Genomic DNA, 3,091 nt, shown 5'->3' with positions numbered 1-3,091 from the left:
CATTTCTTACCCCCAATCCATATTCACCTACTACGTTTCCTTCTCTCCCTTTTCCTGCTACTGAATTCCAGTCACCAATGGCTATTAAATTTTCGTCTTCCTTCACTATCTGAATAATTTCTTTTATTTCATCATACATTTCTTCAATTACTTCGTCATCTGCAGAGCTATTGGCATATAAACTTGTACTACTGTAGTAGGCGTGGGCTTCTTGTCTATCTTGGCCACAATAATGCGTTCACTATGCTGTTTGTAGTAGGTTTTTTATTCATTATTAAACCGACTCCTGCATTACCCCTATTTAATTTTGTATTTATAACCCTGCATTCACCTGACCAGAAGTCTTGTTCCTGCTGCCACCGAACTTCACTAATTCCCACTATATCTAACTTTAACCTATCCATTTCTCTTTTTAAATTTTCTAACCTACCTGCCCGATTAAGGTAACTGACATTCCATGCTCCGATCCGTAGAACGCCAGTTTTCTTTCTCCTGATAACGACGTCCTCTTGAGTAGTCCCCGCCCGGAGATCCGAATGGGGGACTATTTTACCTCCAGAATATTTTACCCAAGAAGACGCCATCATCATTTAATCATACAGTAAAGCTGCATGCCCTCGGGAAAAATTACGGCTGTAGTTTCCCCTTGCTTTCAGCCATTCGCAGTACCAGCACAGCAAGGCTGTTTTGGTTAGTGTTACAAGGCCAGATCAGTCAATCATCCAGACTGTTGCCCCTGCAACTACTGAAAAGGCTGCTGCCCCTCTTCAGGAACCACACGCTTGTCTGGCCTCAAAACAGATACCCCTCCGTTGTGGTTGTGCCTACGGTACAGCCATCTGTATCGCTGAGGCACGCAAGCCTCCCCACCAACGGCAAGGTCCATGGTTCTTGGGTGGGGGGGGGGGGGGCTCATGGATATATTTGCAACGAAATCCCTAAACAGAGTGATTCATGAAACTTTCTGGCAGATTAAAACTGTGTGCCTGACCGAGACCCGAACTCGGGACCTTTGCCTTTCGTGAGCAAGTGCTCTACCAACTGAGCTACCCAAGCACGACTCACGCCCCGTCCTCACAGCTTTACTTCTGCCAGTATCTCGTCTCCTACCTTCCAAACTGGCAGTCTTTAACGCGACAGCGTGGACGTAAACCGTATGTGCAGTTGACGGACTTTGAGCGAGGCCGTATAGTGGGCATGCGGGAGGCCGGGTGGACGTACCGCCGAATTGCTCAACACGTGGGGCGTGAGGTCTCCACAGTACATCGATGTTGTCGCCAGTGGTCGGCGGAAGGTGCACGTGCCCGTCGACCTGGGACCGGACCGCAAGCGACGCACGGATGCACGCCAAGACCGTAGGATCCTGCGCAGTGCCGTAGGGGACCGCACCGCCACTTCCCAGCAAATTAGGGACACTGTTGCTCCTGGGGTATCGGCGAGGACCATTCGCAACCGTCTCCATGAAGCTGGGCTACGGTCCCGCACACCGTTAGGCCGTCTTCCGCTCACGCCCCAACATCGTGCAGCCCGCCTCCAGTGGTGTCGCGACAGGCGTGAATGGAGGGACGAATGGAGACGTGTCGTCTTCAGCGATGAGAGTCGCTTCTGCCTTGGTGCCAATGATGGTCATATGCGTGTTTGGCGCCGTGCAGGTGAGCTCCACAATCCGGACTGCATACGACCGAGGCACACAGGGCCAACACCCGGCATCATGGTGTGGGGAGCGATCTCCTACACTGGCCGTACACCACTGGTGATCGTCGAGGGGACACTGAATAGTGCACGGTACATCCAAACCGTCATCGAACCCATCGTTCTACCATTCCTAGACTGGCAAGGGAACTTGCTGTTCCAACAGGACAATGCACGTCCGCATGCATCCCGTGCCACCCAACGTGCTCTAGAAGGTGTAAGTCAACTACCCTGGCCAGCAAGATCTCCGGATCTGTCCCCCATTGAGCATGTTTGGGACTGGATGAAGCGTCGTCTCACGCGGAATGCACGTCCAGCACGAACGCTGGTCCAACTGAGGCGCCAGGTGGAAATGGCATGGCAAGCCGTTCCACAGGACTACATCCAGCATCTCTACGATCGTCTCCATGGGAGAATAGCAGCCTGCATTGCTGCGAAAGGTGGATATACACTGTACTAGTGCCGACATTGTGCATGCTCTGTTGCCTGTGTCTATGTGCCTGTGGGTCTGTCAGTGTGATCATGTGATGTATCTGACCCCAGGAATGTGTCAATAAAGTTTCCCCTTCCTGGGACAATGAATTCACGGTGTTCTTATTTCAATTTCCAGGAGTGTAGAACAATTGGGCTATGTCCACTAATCTAAGCCTCCAGAAAAAATGGCGGGAAGTTTGAATTTTGGTGGGAAAATAGGCCAATTATGCTACATCCACCAACCTAACATTCCGGAAAAAATTGGCGCCAAATTTAAATTCCAACAAGATAATGTATGCAAAACCGTACTTGTCTTTATTATTATTCATTATTATTTATTATCATTTACTAACATTCATTATCATTCATTATATTTTATTATAATTTATTATCATTTATTATTCTTATTATTATTATTTGTTATTATTGGGTTACCTCCACTAAAAAATTCGTTCCAAATTCAAATTCCAGCGCGATAATGGCTGCAAAACCGTACTTGTCTTTATTATTATTGATTATTATTCATTATCATTCATCATTATTATTATTTATTATTGTTATTGGCCTACCTCCACTAGAAAATTGCGTCAAATTCAAATTCCAACACGATAATCTCTCGAAAACTGTACTTCTATTTATCATTGTCATTTATTATTATTTATTCAAGATGTCCGATTTCGGTGGGAAGAAAGCCATTTCCGTTACATCCATAAGAAAAAATCTTTCACAACTTGAAATTCCAACACCATAATCTACCACATGTACGAAATAGCTCACATCCTACGAACTTTTGCGCTCATTTATCCTTTCACTGCTAAGCTATGAAAATCGTATCAAATAATAAAGTGCACTTATAGTAACCTAATTCACATCCTTTGATTTTGTGTGAGAAAAAAGGGCTTATGTCTTTATTTGTTTGTGAGAC

This window comes from Schistocerca serialis, chromosome 10, assembly GCF_023864345.2.
Source record: "Schistocerca serialis cubense isolate TAMUIC-IGC-003099 chromosome 10, iqSchSeri2.2, whole genome shotgun sequence".
Lineage (NCBI taxonomy): Eukaryota > Metazoa > Arthropoda > Insecta > Orthoptera > Acrididae > Schistocerca > Schistocerca serialis.
Note: the sequence above shows the minus strand (reverse complement) of the source record.